The sequence below is a fragment of the Opisthocomus hoazin genome, chromosome 6 (genome assembly GCF_030867145.1).
Source record: "Opisthocomus hoazin isolate bOpiHoa1 chromosome 6, bOpiHoa1.hap1, whole genome shotgun sequence".
Classification (NCBI taxonomy): Eukaryota; Metazoa; Chordata; class Aves; order Opisthocomiformes; family Opisthocomidae; genus Opisthocomus; species Opisthocomus hoazin.
The window spans coordinates 44266875-44289867 of NC_134419.1; the positions used below are offsets into that span (position 1 = coordinate 44266875).

General features: G+C 43.7%; 1 protein-coding gene across 5 annotated transcripts in view; it reads left to right on the top strand.

Moving 5' to 3' along the window:
- The window catches only part of ZMIZ1 (zinc finger MIZ-type containing 1), a 363339-nt gene that overhangs the window by 173454 nt on the left and 166892 nt on the right, over positions 1 to 22993 (top strand). The window lies entirely within an intron of this gene.

The following is a 22993-nucleotide window of genomic DNA, read 5'->3' on the forward strand; positions in this document are numbered from 1 at the left end:
ATGGCTATGGAGACTGATAAACCTTTGAAAGAAAGTTGTCTCACAGACAAGAAGGTCTTGGGAGGTGCTTTCATAGGAAGAAGAGAATTGAACCTTAAGAGACTGCAGGTGTAACTGTGTGGAGACATCCTGAGCTGGAGGATTTGCATATGGTCTTTTGTGATTCAATTTAAAAAAAAAAAAAAAATTTGAGATCTTCAGTTACTAACTGTATTTGTGGTACAGATGCCTGGAAGGGCATTGGTAAGGAAATTTTTGCCGACTTTTCACACTGAGCATGCTGTCTGAACTGCTGTGTTTGCACTGAGCAAGGACTCGGCCTGCCTGCTTCCTTAATATATTATTATACGCAGTTGAACGATAACAGGAGTAACCACAACTCAGTCTTAGTGGGCAGAAATGACATTTAGTGAGGAATTTAGTTGAAGAACAAGAGCAAGCTGCTAGATTCTGGAGGGAGCAGACCCAAGTTTACAGCTTGTCTTATATCGTGACTAAGGGAAAGCAAGCAGTTTAGAGTGCCATTAGTGGATACATGACTTATTTTGGAAACAAATTTTGAGCTTTCAAACTCCCTAGGAACTGCTGAACAGCGGAGCCTTTTTTTGATTAGTAACGCAGCTCATCGAGATGTCAATAATTATGTAAAACAGTGTATCATCTTGATTGCCCCATGGTTGGCAATTGGTGAGGGGCTGGAGCCTGCTTTGCGAGCAGCCGTGGGCGTACGGGCGGCTGCCTCTGCAGGGACCGTGCGGAGGGACGAGGCGCTCCAGGGCAGCCTGCCGGCCAGCCACCAGCCGGCGAGAAGCGCAAGCCTTGCGTTAGCAAAGGTGAGCTGAGGCGGTGGCCTGTCTGTTCCTGGGAATTCATTCCATGCCGGCATGTCCGAGGCCGGTGATGTGGGAGACGTGTGCGAGAGGTTCGCAAATCTGTTTACTTTCAAGGTTGTAAATCAGTAGCACTCTCCTCTATTAAGGCTATGCCAGGGCAAACAGGAAAGTGCTAATGGTCTTGCCCAAAGTGTCATGTTCTTCATGCTTTCTTTAAAAATTTGTGGTAGAACAAACGCTGATAAGGACAAGGAGCCTAAGTAATCTCAGTATCTTGTAATTTTTTGTACTAATTAGAGGTGGTAATACATTGCACTGGACTCTAGGCTTGTTTTCTTTCAGGATATTCATCTAAGTGAGCTTTTGTAACTTGGCTTTCTGCATAGCTGAGTGAGATGTATTTAATTTAAAGAAAACACTTGTACTGCCATATACTTCTAGATACTTTTATGTTACCTCTGTGATTGGGCAAATGGAGTAGTTAATAATTTTTAGGTATCTATTTCCATAATGCGCTGGGAAAGCGTATTATCCCTATTCCACTGCTGTTAAACAAGTGCATAGGAAGACCCTGTGACTTGCCCAGGCTTCCATGGGAGGAATGGCAGAGGAGTTGCGTGCGGCTTCCCAGATCCCTTAACTAGGGCTCCAAATAATGGAGAAATTCCTCCTGTTTCATTATGTATGAAAAATGTTTACATTTGCACATGTTAGTGTAACGAATGAGGCTTGGATAAATTACTGAATATATTACATAAAATATCCATGTCCTATAAAACTCAAGCCTCTGGAAAGGTCCCTTCACCGTGTTTATTTTTAGCAATCTCTGGAAGTGAGTATACCTACATTTTACTAATGGGAAAGCAGAATGTGCAGTAACATATTTACATACAATTTACAATAAAATATGGATCTTGTTAATCATGTGAGAAACACGTTTTTATAGTGAGAAACCAAGGATCATGCAGTAATTAAGGACTCTCTTTTCAGATACTTTTAATTCTACCCAAATTAAAATGAATGTGCTTCGTCACATCAGCACGCAATTTCAGGAGTGTCAAGGAAATAAAGTCTCGTTTTCAAAAATGAGGCAGGGACTAAAGAGTCTGCATCACCCTCCAAGTCAGTGAAGGCTCCGGTTTCTTAAGAAATGACCTAGGGTTGCTCTGTAACCACTGGACAGAAAGAGGTACCTCCAGGGAGCAATCTGTGCCACCCAGTTTTGACGTCTGTCTTAGCAAGGGACAAATTACCCTGTGAAAGTACTGCTCGGCACCGAGTGCTGATGGCACATGGGTGATTAGCATAGGTTAAAGCCTCTCTGCAAGATAGCTAACACTAAGAATCCATACCAAAGGCATTTCTGAAAATGGGAAGGTAGAGTTGTTGGTCCTTTGGCGAAGGTAGGAGAAAAGTCACTAACCAAATGAAAAGTTAATGTTCTCCCTGCCTCAAAGAACCTGAAAAGATGAGTCGACCACATAACCATATTCTATTGAAACTCAATTAAATGAATTATCTTGATTTTTTTTTTCTGAAGCTTTACTTGCTCTTAAAATGTTTACATCGCCCTATCAAAATGTAAGACTAATACTTTCTGCCATGGGCTACAATGTTGATGAGAATTTGGGACGTGTTTTGTTTTTTAATTGTTGTAGATTTCGGATGTCTCATCATATATTAAAAAAAGCTTTCTTGATTCTGTAAAAAACAAAATGTAGGGATCTGTTCCATACACTTTCTAACAATACCTGCGTTCAATACCTCTTCCAAAACAAAAGCCAAAGTTGGTAGTAGATCTGTCCAATCTGTAACACGGTCCCTACAGACCTAAATTAATTACACAGCTCAGCAAATACGAACTTTACATACAGGGTTGATCGCCTTGTGGCTCTTTGTAAAGGGGGAGCAACTGCTTTCGTTTTTCTTAGCTCTTGTGGTACTTGTGTATAAGTTTGAAAGTAAAACTACTTTTTCCACTGATTTATCTTTTTTCCTTTTGTATTGGACAAAATATTTATTGTTTCATTTTTCTAGTAGAGCTTGAAATTAATTTAACTGCATTTCTTAGTGCAAAACCCATGAGCACAGTGCTTAAAGAAAGAGAACTATTTATTTTTATCTGAGGCTGCACAGCACAGAAGGGTTTTTACATAGATTTCAGGTTTGTTTTTTAAAAAGCCACTGGTGCATGTGCATTTTCTTTAATTGCTGTTTTAAAAAGTTTACGTAACCAACTCAAACCTTACATAATTATATATATAGTACTCAAATTGCAGTAGCATGAACTATTAGGCTATTTTGCTATATTTAAATTTGTAGTAGTACCATATCATTACTTCAATTTTTTTCACTGGAATTTTAGTTATTCTGTGCGCATTTTATTTATACTTTAAGGTGCCTATGATGTTTTATCAACAAAGCTTTAAGAATTTTAAGGAGTGAAAAGGTCTTAGTAGTTAGACAGTCATAATTCTCCTGTAAAAATAAGGAATCCTTATTTTACCCAAATGACTTCAAAGGGAAACTCGCTCAGCCCATGAGACAGAATTCCAGGGGTCCTGCAAGCTCAGCTGTGGATTCGGTAGTCTGTTGATGTTTATTTGGAGAGTTAGGCCTGCTTTTCCTTGGTGCGGTCTGCCTGATAATAAAGATCGTGCAGTTAAAGCACTGCGCAACAGTTGACAACTCTGTTCATGATACCTCTCAATTTTTTGCAGAGCTGTCAATAGTTGAAGTAGCCTTGCTTTTGTTTTTGTAAGTGAACATAGCTCCAATGGACAGAGATGAAGTGTGTGCTGAAAAAACATAGACCCTTTGCACAGTTATTTTTCCATCTGCAATTTTAAGTGCTCGAGCTGCTTTTTATCGTGGGTTTTAAAGTGCTCTTTATTGTGGGTTTTATGGTGTTAGTTTTAGGAGGAGATACTCCTACCTCTGTCACCTTTTAAATATCGCACGAAGAGCATCATTTTGCATCACAGTGATAGCTCGTGGAGGGAGGAAAGATTACAGCTTGTGAAGAGTCGGTGTGGAAAAACAGCAATTCTTGATGAAGAACAGTAAATGCTGGAATACATGGGGAGGGGAGCTTGAAAGCTGAGAAAGAATTCTTCAGGACTAGAAGCATCTTTGTAAAAATTAGGTTTTGTATTTCTGTTGATCAGAGTAAGCTGGATAGTTCCAGGGATAATTAAACCTGGGACAGAGAAAAAGCTTATTGGTATTGTGCCTGGTCCATTTTTCACCAAAAATCATTATCTTAAAAATAAATATTTACGTTCATGTTCAATACTTCTGTTCGGAAACATAGATCTGTAGTAAAAGACTTTTTTTGAGACCTGCGCGAACAGGAATTGCGTTTCCCTGCAAATACCGGGCAGAAATTGTCTGGCTATACGTACTTCGTGTAAAGTGTCAGTAATTAAGAATCATAAAAGCCTGTAGCTTGTGTCTTTGACTGTGGCTTATACTACTGGATGCCTCAGTGTTTAGGTTTTTAAGCTGAAACAACTTAAAGAAACATAATTTCAGAAAGCAGAGAGAGCAACTTGTCTTTTGAGGAGGAGTCGTGTCAAGAAGTACCAAATGTGGATACTTGAACTCGTTCGGTGTTTCTGATATTTTGCCCTGGTCTGAGCAGCAGTAAGATGTGTACCTGGTTTTAGAGAAAATGTTTTACCCTGCTAAAATTGCTACAACTTTTTTTTAAGGAGGAAAAGTTTGAGCGTAATTGTTAGTTGAATCACAATGGGCGTTTTTGTAGGCTCCCTTAAGTGCAGACAATGTTTTCTGGTTAATATTTTGAATATTTGATACAAAAATGTAAATTACTAAAATACTCCGCATCAGGTCTTCCATTTAGCATTATCCTTTCACACTGTGGAGTAAACTAATGAATTACAGCATGATTACATAGCACATAATTAACTTTGTAATTAATATGCAACTGCCACTTAAAGTACTGCTTATAAAGATGTACGGCAACAGTAAATCACAGGTCAGAAGTAGCACTTTGGAATTTTCAAAAGAATGAGAGTAAATGCAGAATCACTTACAGCAACAGAGTAAGTTAATTAAAAAGCAGATTAATTGTGAATGTCCTGTTTAATTTTAAATACCTTTGCTATTTCTTTTCCCTGAAGAAAGAACAAGTTTAAAGCCTACCTCATTCATTGTTTTCTTAGATGACATATTTAAAAATGAGCACTGGTTTTGCTTTAAACTGTCTGGGTAGCGATTAGGAGCCGGTTAATATTCCTTTCTTGTCTTGCTGTGTAGAAGGGTAGGATAAAACCAACTGCTTTGTACTTGGAATTAATTCCAGCTTCCTACTGTGGGGTTTTTTTCCACATCAAGTCAGTGAAACGAAGTTAGCCAAACCACCTCCATCCTTTGGAGGTGCTGATTGGTGCTTAAGGAAGATGAGGGCTTGTGCTGTGCTGTTCTGCTGTGCAGAACGAGGCGTGAGCTTGGTCACTTCAGACCCGCTGTGTTTCACAGCAGCTGCACACAGTGGCGAGTGTTTCCACCAGTGGTAGGGATGTTGCGGGGACCCTCGTGCAGGCAGACCGCACGCTGCCACAGGCACCAGAGCAACGTGTCAGTAACGTGTTCCTTGCTGTGGGTTTGCAAAGTGGTAGCCGGAGTCCTTATCCTTTCCCACAGCCTTTTTCTTTCCATCTGTCTCCATGTGAAATGCTCTTGACTACCGCAGAGAATTAAAATCCCCAGTGTAGGTGTGACCATACTGTCTTGGCTCAGAGTGCGCTTGATCAATGGAGAACATCATTTAATACGGTAGCAAACACAGTATGCCAAAGGTTTGGGTTTTTTCCAAGTGGTGGGAAGTTGTAAGCATCTTCATGATTTGTTTTTATGCAGTATCGTACAGCATGAATGGATACTCTAACAGCCCTGAGAAGTATGTGTGTTGTTAGGAACATTATAGAATCACAGAATCATAGAATGGTTTGGGTTGGAAGGGACCTTAAAGATCATCTGGTTCCAATCCCCCTGCCACAAGCAGGGACATCTTGACATCTTCCACTAGACTAGGTTGCTCAGCCTAAAACCAGATGAAAGTGGTTCCTTCTCTTCTTCAGGCGGCTTTCCCAGGAGGGGTTTTGGAAACCGACTGACCTCAAGGTCACTTTTTTCTGTACTACGCCAGCCCAGAAGTAGACACACGTTGGGAGCTCTGTACCCAGAGGCCATGGGGAATTAAGTGTTAAACACCTTTCTGGCCGTCTGAAGGTGATGGAATACAGGAACTAGACCCTGTGAGCGTATCAGATGCTGTTGCATGGTGTTCAGTACTTCAGCACAGTCTCCTTGGTTGGCTCGATGTACTGCTGGGTATGTCCTGCTTAGTCCCTGGTTAAAAGAAACAGGGTATGTATCACAATCAGTAGGAAATGGCTACCCTAAGCATCTAATGCATCTTTTAAAAGAATTAATATGTTTTGTAAATGTCTCTTTTGCGAACCAAACTCATTTTTTTGTGCTCAGCAATACATGATAAACAGCTCTAACTTCAGAGCTTCCATGTTTCTGAGGTACTTTGGTTTGTGTATTCATGGTGCTCAGTATATTGTTGGTTGCTTCATCCGCATTATGCTATTTTTTTTCTTTTTAAATGGCTAGTTGAAACTTCTGACCTGGAAGAGAGAATGACAGATGCTTCACGGTTGCTTTTCATTCTGGATAAATAATCATTTGGGCATAATTATGTGCATCTCTCTCTACTCGTGAATACCTACTGCCTGCTTGAATAGCTGGGAGAGAATCTACACTGCTCTTACAAACCGTTCACAACTGGCTTCTGCTTGTATTGTGTTTAGAAAAAATATGAAGTAAAACAAACAAAAACAAACAGAAAACCACCCAAACAAAAAATCAAAAATCCAGAAAATGTTGGTTTTTGTTTGCTGACTTTGTTTTTCTTTAGTCAACTGCTCAGCAGGCTAGTTGCTGTGAAAACTGACATGTAGGAAGAAGGATCCATAGTTACTCTCCAAGAATAACAAAAAATTACTGGACATAGGGTATGCACCGTAAGGGGAGTCTAACCTAATGGAACTTGCAGGGAATTTTGTTGTTTGAGTTTCACGTGTCACTTAGTTGGGTCAGAATACGAGAAACGGGTCAGTTTTGTAGCCGTTGGATTTTTGCTTGAGTGGCTCAGTGGGGAAATGGAGCTTTAGGCAGGTGTCTTTTTCTGAAAATAACGTGCGGTACATTCTTGGAGGTTCAGTTCTAGGCATTATGAACAGATGCTTCTGAGCTAATCTCAAATGTCACATTTCATGCATAAACCCCGGGGGATTAACAATATCAGGATTCCCTGAAAGTACTCCTGGAGGTCTAGCTTAATACTCTCTCCCAGGGATGCATCCCACCTACTAACTCGATGAATACTTCCAGGCCTTCCCGAAGGCCTTCTCTCTAATGCTGATCCAAATAAGGCCAGGCGAGAGATGACAAAAGCAATCAATTGCAAAGCTGCGGAACTTTGAGATGGCAAGTAAAAATTGTGGGGCCTCGAAAAGTTGCAGTGGTCTCAACAGAAGTGAAATCATGAGTTGATTTTACATTAAAAATGGAGAGTCATCAGCATCTGGTAGAGGAACAATCGCAGCTCCGTAATTATGACTGAGTTGTAATAGTTGGGAAAAATGCAGATGATTTAAAATGTAAAAAAGTTAATTTCCTTTCTAGTAAATGCCCCACTTCCTATTTTGAGTATTTCAGTGACTATTCTGGAAAGCTTTTATTTAAAAATAAATAAAACCAGTAAGAAATAAAAAATTTGCAGTTGTCCAAAAATAGAGGTGCTTGTGATGGAAGCTTCGACAAACTCTCTAACTGTAGAGGAATTGACAGCTATGTTTTTAACGTATTAACAATTTTTCTCTCACTTGCCATATATATAAAATGTTGACGTCAAACGAAAAAAATCAGAGAAAATACCTCCTTGAGCCTCTGTTAGAATGAGTTCCTGTCTAAACAGAAGATAAGGGAGCGAGTTTCGCTGCAGTTCTCTTTATGCGATGGGGTTATAATATATGTTAACGTTGCGTTGACATGGACAGCTCTAGCCAACAGGTTAAAATTGTTAGGTAGTTTGTCTTTTTGACAGATCTTGTCTCCATGTCTAGCAGTTTATATGACCTTCCAACTCTGATATTTTCCTTGCCAGTGCGTGTCCTAAATGGCTCCCTTCTACACACTGGCCCTGCTTTGTTCTTAGAGACTGACAAGGCAGCCCATGCTTTGCGGAACCTGCGAGGAGAACCCGCTGGGTCGTCGTCGGTGTTCAGCGCTGCTTTCTTCTCTTGACTGTTAAATTGCTTGTTCAGTTCTTGAACATGTTTTGTTAAATGAATGTTTTAAGTTAATTTAAAAATTCAATTTCTTGCAGGTAGGGACATGGCAATATAATACAAAATGTATCATGTTTCTCATTATTTTCCCTTTATAGTTTAGTGTATGGGATGATTCATAAAAACCTAGGCCAAAGCTAGGCATGTCCTGCATGATGGATGAATTAAACTGCAGAATAAATTCCCTGTTTCTGGAACAAACCTGCTAAATACCACTTGTGCAAACTTTTCTCCTGTGTCCTGTAACACTTAGGCTTTGTTGTACGATCTTGCAAGAAAGTGTTGTTGCAAGAAAGTGTTGACGTGCGTTTGTATATAGAAGTTGTTGCTTCCCTAGCATTTCATCCTGTTGTATCTGCACACGTGTGCTTATATAGTGTATTTGCACGTGTTTAATCAAAGGCTTACAAATAGCAGTTCGATTGGTTTTCACAAGGAAAGAGACTTATTCAGAGAAGTGTTGTGCTGGTGAATTATTTTTCACAGGCCAATCAGAAAGCTCTCGGGAACTTTGCTTCTTAGACCCATCAGAGGTTTTCTTCCCGTAACTGTGTAATAGCATTGCAGTGGCTGTGCAGTCTGTTAGTAATTCTCGACTCTAGAGTGGGTGTGGTGTATTTAAAAGCACTTGTGTTATGATGCTGAGGTTTAAAGGAACTGGAGTTGCAGGTAATATAAACCCATGCTTTCTGGAGTTTTGAACAACTCTTTGAAGAGAATTAAAACAAGGGGGGAGAGCAACGATGGCAGCTCGGATACACTGAGTCTGAATGGGTGGCAGCAATAGACTGACCTAGGTCCTCAGTGGTACCTGAGAGACTTGAAAATAAATGAGAGTGTCTTCCCAGGAAACAGATACTTACATTGGTTTTAAACCATTTTAGAGAATGAATCTCTCTTCCTAACATCAGCTGGAAATAGAATAGGACAACCTACGAGTTTTTTTTTAATGTGATGTTTTTCTTACGATAGATGAGGAAGCAGAGATGTAGGTGTTAGGACACTGGTGCTTCCATCAAAGGTTCAGAATTGCCTGTGTTGTCACTGTGGATGAGTTGCCTAGAGAACATGTTACTGGGCTCCTGCAGCGCGTCTCCGCTGCAGAAGAGACTGGACTATCAAAGCTGTAGCAAAGAGCAAGTTTGGCTCCCTAGACTAAAGTCAACCTTTGAGTGACGTACCTTCGCACTTACCGTTTTTGAAGAGTGTATAATTTTGTTGCTCAACAGTGGAAAGAAGTCACAACATTGCTATATGCTGTCATATGCATCCCCCTAAATTCTTTTTTCAGGCCTATTGAAGGCAGTAAAAACATAATTTATGTGCAAACTTGGGTCCCTTCTCATGGAAGGCAAAATGGGAAGAAGCTTCAAAATAGTCAGCGTGTTGGATGGATTTATAACACTTGCAGGTGGTAGCAGGCCATCGTGCTGTGGAGCCAGGATCCACAGTGTTCTGACTGTTATCTGTAGCCTCATGGGATATTTTCAGGGACTGAATAAATGTTACGAGGATCTAATGCACAGTATTTTTACAGCTGGAGAAGTGGCATTTTAAGGTTTCCATTTATTTCTTTCTTTGCTTAGCTAAGATTGAATTAGAGTAGGTGATTCATAAACACTGATCTTTTTACAAAAAAATCTTACAAAGATCTTTATAATGCTGTAATGATTACACAAGAAAGTAATGAATTTTGCTTAACTTGCACTCTACAAGCTTTGTGGCAGGGTCTTCCCCCCACCCCCATTGCTTGCTGATACAAATGACGTTCAATCCACATGTTTTCGTGTCTTTTCTGGGCAGGCCCAGAGCCCCAGTCCTGCAGGTTACGGCTCTGCACAGAACATGGCTTACTTCTTGCCTTGCGCATACAGCTTCCTTTCCGAACAAAACCTTTTGGACTCCTGCCATAGAGATGGCCATAACACCTAGTGTTACAGTAATACTTCTGTATTTGAGTTGGTAAGAAAAAGAGAAGGTTGTCAAATAATTCTCATTCTTCTAAAGAAGAGAATTAGCAGTTGAAAAGAACTGAAAAGTCATGCTTTCTCCCATGGTGTTTCATAGAAGCAGGAGGAGATCGTATTTTGTCGTGTCTTGTATTATAGATATCCCATGTGCCTAAACATCTCCAGTATTTGTGTCAACCCATCAAAAGGTTGGTGAGTTTTGTTCTCTTTAACTTTTCTTTTAAAATTATTCTTATTCGCCTGCAGCTGACTTAAGGATTTGTTTAATTGTTGCTGCTTTGCTGTTTGCCAGTAGCCAAGAAGTCAGCTGTTGGTAGAAGACATTTACGTAGGTGTTTGCCTGCTGCTTATGCTTTGGCAATTGGAAGGGTGAAATGATAAGCTGAGAAGTGTAGAGACAGAACACAGAGCACTGCATTATTTAGTAGTTTACTGTCTGCCTTTTTGTATACCAGCATCGCCTTAGGAGGAAGAACCACAACTGCCTAACTCTTAACCAGCTGGTAGGCAGAAGGCGTAGAAAGGTGAGCGAGTAGAAATTTCCTTGTCTGGGACCGGTGAGTGACTGCATGTCTTAGAAAGGACAGTGGAGCCAGGTTCAATTTTTGGCCTATGGAAAAGGCAGGAAAGGATGGCTCAGAGACGTCCTTAATTTGAAGTAGTGAGTTAGTGAGATGCTTTTTTGCTGGGAAGGAAGAGCTGCTGTTTACGACATAACTCCTCCTTCACAACTTGACTGAAGTCAAGAGAAGCAAAATCAGAAAAAATAAAAACTTCCCCCATCTGGTACTGACTGTCTGAACCAGTTCCCTTGTCCCAGGTGGGACAGGAGCGAACGGGCGGCTCTGGCAGTGCGGCCTGTTTTGTGCCAGGCTGCCCTTGTCTCACCCATCCCTGCTTGGAGCAGCCATGCGATGGGCAGGAACCTTTCCAACCCTGTAATGTGGCATAGTGGGCAGCTAGGCTTTTTCAAAAATGAGCCATCTTTCAGAAGATATCCTACCAAATTTCAGATTTAATGAGCCTCAGTTTTTCAGGGAAAAAAAGGTGCCAAAATACAGCCACTCGAGGATGACAAAAATCAAGACCAGAGAACGAGGAGAAGTTGGATAGGAGCAGTTCTGTTCTCCGCAAGGTTTGAAATTGTCACTACAACACGTCTCTCCTTGAGTTCACCAGAACCTTTCCAAAGGGGATACTTGTTTCCCTTTTGAGGGAGCCGTGCATTGTTTCAAATAAGACGTTACACCTCCTCCTGCCCGCTGAAGGCTTTGCTGCACGGCTGCTCGGCCGGCTTTGTGTGCGTGTCGCCAGCACGTCACGTTTGATCAGAATGAAAGCCGCTCCAGAGTACGTCTAATCAGGCAGGGCTTCAGAAAAACTTGGTAGGCTGTAAAGCTGACCTCTGCAGTCTGTAGTGTTGCCGTTGGGAACAAAGAAAAAAGGCACGTAGCTTTTTGAGGTCTGTTACACGGTGTCGTAATAACCATTGAAACAAAAAATAAGAAAGGAAGCATATGAGTAGAAGAAAAGAAAATGCCATCCGGACTTAAACCGCTTTTATCCAGATGTCATCTGGATGTACAGTGTAAGTTTTATCAGGTTAATTTAATTCTGTATTTGGAACTCTGGCTGAATGTTGGAAATTTTGTCTTGAAATCGCAGTTTTCTCCCTAACTTATAGTAGCACATACACTAAGGATTTCATTATATCACTTTTCACTGTTTATATTAAACTTCCATGTGGTAGCCCCAGTCTGAATTGTGATTTGTGTTCGGCACTTCACATGTATTTGGTGGAGACAGCATCTACCCTGAGGAGCTCTCAGTGTAGTTGGAAAGCCGAAGGAGCTGAGGCAGTGAAGTGTTTGGTGGTGGCTGGCCAGGAGAAGAGCTTGGGTCTCTGCCCACAGGGCGGACTTTGCCCTGCGGTTATGGGAAAAAGCTTCTGGGCAGACACTCTGTAATGATGACGGTGGTACGAAAAACACAAGGCGGGTCTAGGTGTCTTAATTTATGGACCGCACTGTAAATAATTCATCAGCAATAGTGTTTCTGTTTACACTGTCTGTAATAAAAATGGGAAGTCTGCCTGCTTCAGTTTGCAAGACAGCTGTCACTCATAAGTTGTCAGGCTCCAGTCAAAACAGCAGTGGTGGCGATGGGAACCGTGCCCTCCACCTCTTAACAGGGGACACCCCGTTGATTCCCAGCCTTTTCCATCACTGTAGCTTTGTTCAGGACCAATTTAGCATTTGTATAGTTACTGCTTTCAAATACTTGAGAGGATTTCAAAACACCTGCTTGATATCTGTGTTGTGTTCAGCCAAATGCCGTGTCAGCTGTGCTCGTGCTGTCACCTGAGGGTGAGACACCTAGTGGAGGTACAGCTAACGGAGATCTGTGCTCTCAGGAGAAACGCTGCTGAAATCTGTTCCTGGTGATCCCAAGAGGTTTGTGAACTGAGCAGGTGACAGATCTTGAACTGTGGAATTCGTCAAACCTGTGAAAACTGAATTGTCTGTTAAGATTCTTGGTAAAATGAAACTTATTTCATGGTAAGTGTAAAATTCTCTTTATTTGCCTGTGAAGTAGGTCTGGGACACTGGCAGTTCTCAAAGACTGGTTTCTAGCTAGAAAGCTGCTCTCAATGTAGGTAGTGAGGTAGTGGAGAAGAGAGTGGGGCAGTGCAGATGATTTCCAGTTAAAATCTTTCTCGAAGGCAGCTGAGTTTGCTGTGTAAAGCTCCTGCAGCGTTTTGTGATCCAGGTGTCTAGAAGAATTTCCACCTTCCTGGAATTCTGGGCACTTAGAGAACAGGAAAAGCAACGACTAGATTACAGATAGTCACATTGTAGGGATGTGTGCAGCTTTGACTTTATGGGAACGAAGGAGCTGCAGTTGGAACTAGTTTTTAAATTACATTGCTTTCAAAATCAACTATAGGATGTCAAAAATATCTCTGGGCTTCTTCGTAACGTTTCAGTAGAGATGGATCTGTTGCTTCGGTTGTGTTTCAGGTGCTTGAATATTAGCTGTTGAGACTAACATAAATAGCAGTAGTGTTTCAAGCCTCCCGACACGTTGCGTTCACACGGCGTTTCACTGCGTGTGTGCAAAGAAGTTTTCCTTGAGGGATATAGTAATTTCTTCTCCTTATCCAAGCCTGGATCGTTTTACCCAGACTGCCAGCAAGGTTTCTTAGCAATTAGGATTTGGTGGTGACTTGAGATATTGGACGTTTGTCTGCAGGACAATTCAAAAAAACCAAATACCTTGCGTTTTAATGCGTATGCTGCAGGTCCAGAAGGGTTAATATGGATGGATCTCCAGTCAATGGCCTTAAATGAAGGTGATGAAGTAGGCTATGGAGCTCACCAACACTGTAGTTCTGTTGTGTTCAGATGTCCAGTATTTTTAGTTTAAATTATTTTAAAGAAATGGCAACCCCCAGTACTAAATTGTTGTAATTCAAAAGAAGTGGAGAGTTTGAGAGAAGTCACGTTTGGGCAGCCACTGAAAGCAGTGCAGAAAATACAATTTGGCTGCCAGTGACTACTCTGTTTCCTTTGGCTACAAAAATTCACAGCCATCCAGTTCCTACCTTATTTCTTCAGCCATATTTAGCCTTTACAGGTTTTTGCTGGTCCTCCTGGAATTTATCTTGCTTCCATTCTGGGAAGCTGGGTAAATTTTACTTAAATTTCATCAGAACACACCAGGATAATGGCAGATATCAAAGTTACTAGAGCTTGTGTCCCAAAGCAGCTGTTCAGTTGCTCTGTTCTCTAGAGGCTTTGTTGACTGAGGTAACGCTGCTTTTCTTCCTCCTCTGCTTCCCTCTCCCTGATTTTCTCTAAAGGAGTGATGCATTCCCTGGAGGCTTACCAGAAATCATTGGTCTTGGGAGCAGTTTCAGAGTTCTCGTAGGATGAAATAAAAGGCAAATAAATATTTTTTTTATAGACCATAAAGAGAAAATGCTGTCTACTTAGCCTTCTTCACAATGCTAAACTTCTTGAAAAAAAGAAGTCCAAATCTATTCTCATTCCTTTATTGGGTGCAGTATAGTTTGGGGATGGGGGATTGTTATGTTCTTTCTGATGTCACCCAATAATGAGGAATATAAGTTGTGATGATACAGTATCACAAGAAGAAATCAGCAGACAATTTCCTTCAAATGCTACAGTTCAACTTCCAAAGCATGCCTCGTTGCATAAGATAAGCAAGAGGGCATTCAGTGTCAGAATGCAAATCCTTCTCATTTCTAATTAGCAGTGGGCTTGAGATGTTTCTCGCTAGGAGCGTTTCTTTGGGCTGGCCCAAGAGGTTTTGACCTCCATTTGTGTATAGCAGGCTGTCTGGTTCAAGAGAGATGTTATCGGAGCATAGCAAATACAAAATAGCATCTTCTTTTTTTGATAGGTTATTGTTAAATTCTTAAAAATATTTGCTGCTAATGCCATCTCTCCTCTGTCTTTTTTTTCTCCTGCTTTGGAGCCCATCTTTCTACAGATCCATTGGGCTGTTACTCTTTCCTCTGGACCTTTAGGAACTATTTCTATTAGGTTGTCTTCTGTAGCTCATGTTTCAGCTTTTAAGCAAATAACTTCAGCAAGTATGTCCAAACCCGCTGGCTTTGTTTAGTAGCTGGTAAATGTCTAGCAAGAGCAGCAAAAAGTTTACAGGTCATACACATTCTTTGGAGGAACTCTGGAGGCTCAGCCCCCGGAACGCGTTCAAGCCAGATGATGTTAGCAGCACTTCATGCGTGTCGCAGTATTTGGTAGGCAAACCCGAAGAATTTTCAACAAATACTTTACATCTTACCACGGAACCACTGAAAGAAATGAGCTTTCATTAGGCAAATCAGCGAGTGTCACATGCCAGAATGCAAATCCTTTTCAGTTCTTACACTCCTGATTTCCCCTGCAATCCTCCCACTGAGCCGCAAAGGTGGGAAGGGATGCTAGATTCTGTCTCGGTTTAAGAATTTACAATTTATCAGGGAGGGTTTTTTTTTTTACAGTATTGTTCTCCGAGTGATCAGGGACACTGGTTACAAAATTATTTGAGTGCAACCCTGCGAGCTTTTAGGGATGGCTCATTTGCTTGTAGCTGTCCCGATGAGGATTAGCATTTCTTACCTGCAAGCTACAGTACATTTAATAAACCACTGGATCAGTGGATTCTGCTGTGGAACTGCCAATGTTTGTTCTAGCAGATCTGTCTATATTGGAGTGTGCAAAGCCTCTGAGAGCACTACAGCAGGTCTGTCAGCCCTGGCTCCCCAGGAGCACACTTCTATGCACTTTTGCCTTTAATTTTGTGTTATTACCTCTTGCTGTTTTAAACTGCAGTGTCCTTTTCCCTCCTTGCTGTCCCTGAAGGTAACAAGCTGACAGAGCTGATGACACTAGGAGCTGGGTGGAATGCAGGGAAACCAACCTTGTAATATAAGCAGGGAGCAGGGCAATTACCCGAAACTGGGATGTGCAGATGCTGCTCTCGGTCTGAGGAAACCAGTCATTTCAGCCAGCGGGCTGGAGGCGAGAGCTGCCAGTGCAGGAGGCAGCTCATGTGCTTTACGGGTAGTGCTGGCCACTGACCAGCTTGGCCAGGCGCAGAGGAGCGCTCTCCTTAGCTAGAGATGTGGTATTTTTACATCCCTGCCGTACCGCTGTTACACAGTGGGGTTGTGGTTTTTTTCAGTATATATTTTCGTGTCTGTACTTTAAGCCTAGGTCAATGTCCCGGTGCCGTGTGCGCGCTTCCAGCTAGCCCTACCACCTTCGCTTTTGTAGTCGGGCTGCAGATGCGCTTCATGGTTGAACAACTTCTGCACGCCGCCACTCCTCCTCCCAGAGGAATCCAGCAGCCTTGCTTGTGCAAGCTGTCATGCTGTCTTTTTTTTTTTATTTATTTACAAAAGCATGTGTGGGTTTGCTTTTGTGTGCATCTGGCTGGCTCCTCATGCCTGCATATAATAGGCTCCGTATATAAAAATGTTCCCAAGCACACGGCTGTGGAAACAGCTTCCTTAAACCCGACAACACTGCCAGCCCTTGCAGCTCAAGCCACCATAAATTACACGAACCGGCTCCCGCCTGGCTGAAGCTGTGCCTGCCGGCAGCATGCACGCTCGCTTCCCCCCGCCTCCTCTTGCAGTCAGGAGATGACAGAAAGTCTTCTGGGGATTACTGCACATTTGTAGAGCAACAATGGAGAGCAGCACAGCACAAATATCTGCTCTTCCTCGCCCAGCACAGCAGACGCTGCTTTGTCTTGCATCTGGCCCTGCTTCGTAGCTCGGAGCCAGCGGCGGTAGCTATTTAGCAGCTTACGGCAAAGAAAGCTTTACTAAAACAACTTCCTTTTCTAAGTGTTTAATGATTAAAACGGCCTTTCACCTGACACTTTATACTTTTTTTTGAGTTACCATATCTAGCAGGGGTAATAAAATAGTTGTCAGGGATAAATATTAGACTTTTCCCAGAAAATAGTCTCTGTATCATAATAATAATTCTCTTACTGAGCAGCAGCCTTGGAGACCTTTTACCGCGGGGCTTGAGGAGGCATGCCTGGGCCTGTGTAAGGTGCTGAGCTGCATCGCACCCCTGAGGGCTGCCTGCAGGCCCGGCCGGCTCGGGCCCTGCTGCCGCGCCACGGCCCGACACTGAGGAGGAGAATTAGCGCCGTTACACGCTATTAATAGTGTCAATCCGTGTGCGCACATAGAGGGCTGCTCTGATAGCTCCAGACGCAGCTTTCAGAATCTGCGCTTTCAGCCGACGGAACGCGGCTTTCCTGCCCGCGGCCTCCGCTCTGCCCCGGCGACCGGCGAGGGGCGGCGGCGGCCTCCACCCCGGGCGCGGCGGGCGGCGGCGCGGAACTGCGGCGCCCTCTGCCGGCGCGGCGGAGAGCCAGCTCCGCGGCCCGCGGCGTCCCCGCCCGCCGGCTGCCCGCAGCCTCCCTGGGCGCTGCCCCCCCGGCCGCCTTCGCCTGCCCTCACCCTGGCTTGGCTTGGTGCTTGATCAGAGCCACTCATTAGATATAAATTGTCCTCCCGTACGACCTTCGGCACGCTGGGGACGTGCAGGAAATTATTAGTTTTAGGTGACTGAATAAACAGTATTCGCCGACTAACGCTCTGTGGTGGGGTGGGCCTGGGAGCGAAGGAGGGACGGCTGGAAACTGCGGTGTTGAATTCCTGCTGAGGGAATTTTTTCCTAGGGAATTTTTTCTTCTGTTCTTCCTTTCACCTGCTGAGTGATGTTCAAAAAAGGAACTTCTTGACTGACAAGAGGGTTTTGTGTGTCTTTTTCTTCATGTCCTCCTCCCGCTGAGTGATCCAGAGTGGCTCCGTGTTAGATCTTGTTAACCAGAGCTCAGCGCCAGGCCCCGTGGACAGGGCAACCCGGTGTGACTGGGGGCTGCCGGATGCCAGCACCCCTCACAGCAGCCCCTTCCCGCCTCGCCCGTCTCCTTGGAACGCCTGCCTGCCTTCCTCCCCTCTCAGAACGACACGCTGATGGAAAGACTCTTTGTTCACAACTTGGCTTCTGCAGAAATGGCTCTGCCTGGCTGGGGTAAGGGGCAGGTGGGGGCCGTGTTTCCAGTGAGCCCTGCTTGCTGCTGTTCCCACCCGGCACAGAGAGGAGGAAGAGCAAAAATCGCCACGTGAGGGGTCTCGCCGGGCTCGGGGAGGAGGTCGGCCTGGTTCGGGATGGTGGTTGGCATCTCCCCGGGTGGGTCTTCAGGGTCCATTGCTCCCGGGGTGCCACGGCTCATGCTGTGGGAGGCAGAGCCCGTCCCGGGGCAGAACTGAAACCACCCGTACTTTCAAGATGCAGTACGTTGTTAGATATGCCAGTGTTTTGAAATGGTGCTGAAATACTTGATATTCCTTTTTTTTTTTTTAAGAGGCTGTCTAGGTTGCCGTAGGGACTGATGGGGACAATACTTTACTCAACTGCTCTTCTTCACTACGTTACTGGAAGTCAGATTTCTGATACGATAATTGCAGGCTCCTAACTTGTACTTTCAACCGACATGGAGCATAGCAGAAGCTTGTGAAATTCTCTTTCTTACAGCTGCTACAGAATTTCATTCTTTTTTCAATATTCAAGAGGGTTTTGTAGTCGTGGTTTAAAAAAAGGTTTCAGTACCTTTAGGGTTAAAAAAAAAGTTTAACAGGTTGATACATCTGTTCCTTTAAAAAAACCGCATTCTCCGTTTTTGAGACATAAATATGTAAATGAGGCCTCTTTAATTACTGCCTAGGGCTATAAACTCGAATGCTAGAGGGGAGGGAAGAAGGAAGGCAAAGAATAATTCACATAATTTTTTTTTTTTGAGAGGGAGGTTGGGGCTTTACCTCAGAAAAGGCAGCTGAAGAATGGAGCTTTTTATTGCTGACTTACCAGAAGGTGCTGGGAATGCTTCTTTTTTTTGTTTATCCTTTTGGATGGAGTTAGCATATAAAGCAGTAGCATACGACCTTTCTGGCTAACGTGTGCACCGAACGGAGGGGATTCATTACGAAGCACCGGGTAAAATTCTCTTCTCTGTCCCACCCTGCCAGAACCCTTAATCCCGATCAGCAACATCCCCTGCTGTCTCGCGAGCTGCCGGCAGCGCCTGAGCCTTTGCCCAGTTTCTGATGCCGGTACACCAGAGGCCAGCAAGGGACCCTGCAAAGTCATTTTCACTCGTGACCTGACAAGCCCTCGACACTTAACTGAGGAGAAGTCTGCTCTTATTCGCCCCGCCAGCCTTCCCGTGTCTTAAGCACCATTATTTTTGAGTAAGGTGATCTTGCTGCTGCTTTTAAAACAGCGTGAGATCAACAGATAGGGCATTTTTTTAAATTCCGGGATGTGGCTGTGCACGTCGGGAACCAGCCCAGTGTACGGCAGTACCTGTGTAGTAGTACAGTTACGGGAAATTTAATTCTACTGGTGTTTTTTCCAGGTAAAACGCTCTGGTGTCAAAATGCTTATTCTGCCTTGGTAAAACTTCAGAGCTGTATGATAATTTTCACTTTCCACATTTAATCTCTTAATTTTTGCTGAGGCCTAGGAAAGAATAATTTCCAGATAGTAATGGTTTTCCACTAATGAGCTCTGTGTTTTTTATAGCAGAAATGACTTGGAGCCAGTATGCTTACTGGAAAAATTATTCTGTTTGGTGCTCTTATGGTGTATGCGAGAGAGAAAAACGAACCTTGCAGGAGTGAGGCAGGATACTTCAGGTACAAAGTGTTAGTGTCGTCGTACGCGATGAGGCTTCGTATGTACCATTTCGGCTGTTTGGTTCATGCAACAAATATTTCCTGCCCAGGGGAGTTCGTGGACCGAGCGAGGGGCTTCTCCTGACCAGAAGAGAATACATGAGCTTGGGCTGGTGAAAGCAGCGAACTGGCAGCAGTAAGGGGCTGGCGGGTGCCCGTCTGTGCAGTGGGGGGGAAAGGGCGGAGGGAGCCTGGCAGGGCAAAGACTATTTTAGCCAGAGAGCACTAGGGATGTGAGAACAAGAGGAGCTGAGGGTGGAAGTGAAAATACTGGTAGCTACTACGGGAAGGGCGGGAGTCAGAGAAGGCTTTTCAATGGGAGCCACTGGATCTTAAAAGCAGAGCTGTTTGTGAGGCTGAATTTGATCAGTTTACGATAGAAATTGTATGGCATGTCTGTGTAGGAGGGCAGGGGACTGCCCTCCCAGTGCTGCCTCCGAGAGCCCTGTCGGGCTCCGGCTGACCTGCGTGAAGTTAGTTCTGTGCACCCTGACCTCTGCTTTTCCAAACAGGCGTTGAGAAGGTGCGCTGTGTGGGAGAAATGACAAATTGGACAAGTACGATAGCGAGCTGTGCTTCGGGTAGCTGATAGCAACCGTCAGTTTTGTTTACAGTGAAGTGGAAGGCAGAGAGTTGGGGTGCTATTACATGTACAGTTCATAAATCAGCATGCAGGATAGTTTGCTGGGATGAGCAATAGTACATGAATGCAAGTCGTTTTCCTTGCTCTGTAAAATCTCTCTGCAGTCTCCCAGCCCTGAAGTATATTGCCGGTAACACCCCAGGCAACTCATGATGCCCCTAGCCGTGGGGTCCGAGTGCTGGTGTGTCTGGCTTTACTTGAGAATTGTGTTTTCTGGCAGTGTAGAGTATGTTTGTCTGCTGCTTGGGATAGATACTCTTTTCAACTTGGCTCCCAGTTTCTCTGTGGCAATGAGGATGTTAAATAGGCAATGCCAAAATAGGCAAAAATTTTGTTAGAGTTAAGCAGAAGTATGGTATTTTGCATATAGGTTCATTAAGCAAAAATGTTCTGCCTTCTTAAAATAAAACAAAAACACCCCCTCAGTTTGCATTTCTTCAAGTATTTCAATAAAAATCGATGTACATGTATACCTTTTTTTTCAGTGTGCCCTTCTCCATCTGTCCTGGTGTTCAATTAAAATGCAGATAATGTGTCCCAGCTTGTAAGATGGATCACTGCTGAAGTGGTGTCGTGTCTGGGCTAGCTTATCTCTTGATAAATACCTCTGCTGTCCACTGAGAGATTAGACTTCCTGACTACTGAGCTCTGTTTGGGGGTCTTACAGGCAGATAAGACTGTGTTACTTGCTTTTAATAAAATATACCAATTTACATTTGCTAAAGGACCTGTGGATGGCATTTGCTATTAGGAGGTGGCAGTGGCACAATCAGACAATAGTACTGGTATGTGAAACTGGCTTTTTGTTTCGTAAGTTGTATAATTTATTGACAGGAGTGCTTTACTGGACCCTCTTGTGTCTAGAGTGTGGAGATGAGGAGCTCGAGCTGCTGTTACAAGACCTCATTTAGCTGTCTAGCAGAAAAGGATTCTTTCCCTGAGTCTAATCCGGCAGGAGCCATGGGAGAACATTATCAGCTAGGTACAGAAACCTCAGGCGGCTTGGGTGCGTGGGACGCACGTGGGTGCTGTGGTGCTGTGGTCTGGAGTCCATCTCACCGTGACAGCTGAGCCGTCGGGGTTCCCACCACGGGAAACGCTGCTCTCCTTCTGGGGGTTGAGTATGGACAGAGGTGCTTTCGCCAAGGAGACGTTCAGCCGTGTGTAGCAGGAGTGGTGAGCGGCTAGCTTCTCTCGCCGAACAACTATCGGAAAAATTTGCTGTCTCGTATGTGTATACAGGGAGTGGAAAAGAATTTTGTCAGAGGCAGCTCTCTGGATAATGAACTGCTGAGTGCTGCTGAAGAGGTTCATGAGGGAGAGGTTTCTGTGCGAGTCCGGGACCTTGCTTGTGTTAGTGTAAAGTTTTATAAAAGAACGGCATTTAGGTATGTATTTCTGAATCTGTGTCCACACCCTGTTTGTGAGCGTGAGGATGCAACTCCTTAGACAGTGCCACTGTGTCACAGTAAAGGGATATGGGAATTTGTAGGCAAAGACTCTTTTCATGTTCCAGTGCACAATATTTACGGTTTCATTTCCATTTCAGACGCCATGGAAGTGATTGAAACAGCAGAGTACACATACGTATGTGTGAAACATCTCTGTGCTCCTGAGAAGTGATGTCTGGAAAAAAGTGCTTAAAACTGCTGAGCTTGTGAAGTACAGGTTGGAGTCTAATGCAGTCCTGCTTAAAACATAAAAGTAGAAGTCAGGGTGTAAACCATTTGGTGCTATGAATTATGGACTGAAACTGTTGGTCAGTTGTTGGCCTCTGTCTTACGATCTGCTGTTCTGCCGCTATAGGAAAACCATAAGGCAAGGCCAGCAAGGGGGAATGGGTGGAAGGTGCCCTGTGAAACGCAAAACATGCCCACACCAGGAGGCTTACTTAAGCTTACTTGTGCTTTTAGTGTCTTGCTCTTGATCTGAGTGGCATTTTGTCCATTCCTGCCTTTAGATCAGTAGAGCTGTTTGTGCTATGGCTAACCCCCCGCACCAGCCTGAACCCAGGCATGAGGGAGATGTAAAGGGTGAATTCAGCGTGATATGTGCTTGCTGATTTAGCACCTATCGTTCCCCCCTCTTGCAGGTGTTGTTCTTGATTCCAGACACATACCCTTATCTTGACAAAGAGCTACTTATGTGTGATTGTGGAGTGTGATGTAAAGCATGGCTCCAGAAAAGAGTTAACGAATACATGGAGCAGGGCTCATCTTGATCGCACCAGGGTGTACCAAGGTTTATCCACAAACACAACTCAGCATGACAAGCATCAGTGATGGGCTTCGGGGACTGTGGGTTTGCTCTTTAGATCATCGTAACTTGTTGCCAGTTTTCATTTGATGATTTCATATATTGCTCTAGCAATGTGAATTAAAACTCCTGACACTATGCTGAGCCTTCATTTCCATTTTCTAGATGTTTTTAAAGTCACAGAGAAGCTTTGATTTGCCTGAAGCTACACAGTTTGGTAGAGATGGGCCTAAATAGCGCAGGATGTATTTTTCCAGAAGTAACAAGTAATTTGGTCAGCTATGGATATCTTAAAGAGCCCAATTTTTCTAGAAGGCAGGAACTGAAAGTCTTGGTTGTGAATCCCAGCCCTTCGCTCACTGTCACCTCGGCCCTTTCGAGGGCTTGTTAAATAGAACTGCTAGTTGCAGGAGAGTCTGAAGTATACCTGTTGCTTTTGTTTTCAATACAGAAATCCAGAGTCTTCATAACACACACTCTTGGTGGGTTTTTTGGCCATATAATACTCTGCCGTATCTGACTAATATTTATGGGAAGTATTTCCTTTTAGAGGAAGATTAGGAAGAATCCCCGTGCCCTTGTCCTTGTAAAAGCCAGACCGTCATTGTTATTTG